Raw genomic sequence first — 400 nt, 5'->3', positions numbered from 1 at the left:
AAACAATTGAATCCATTTTAGAATAAGGCTGTAACATTACAATGTGAAAAAGTCAAGGGGTCTGAATACTTTTTGAATGCATTGTATTGTGGTCATTCCTGTTATACATACGCAGTATATATAATATGACAACAATGATGGAGACAGAGAGACATCAAGGCAGACAGAATGGAGCCAGATAGCCGCCTTCTAGAGATCGTAAAGCCTGGAAAACAGCATTATAATGCATGATTATCTTTCAAGCTCAGATTTCTTTGGACAATCAAATACAGTCTGTCAGAGATCTGGTTCAGACTTCACCGCTCAATGGCAGTCAGTGAGAGGAATTGGTAGTGGTTGAGAGAACAGACAGATCAACTGTACATGTGAGGGTGAGGACAGTCCAGCTGCTTGGGTTGTG

This window comes from Oncorhynchus gorbuscha, linkage group LG11 (assembly GCF_021184085.1).
Source record: "Oncorhynchus gorbuscha isolate QuinsamMale2020 ecotype Even-year linkage group LG11, OgorEven_v1.0, whole genome shotgun sequence".
In the NCBI taxonomy this organism is placed as follows: Eukaryota; Metazoa; Chordata; class Actinopteri; order Salmoniformes; family Salmonidae; genus Oncorhynchus; species Oncorhynchus gorbuscha.
Note: the sequence above shows the minus strand (reverse complement) of the source record.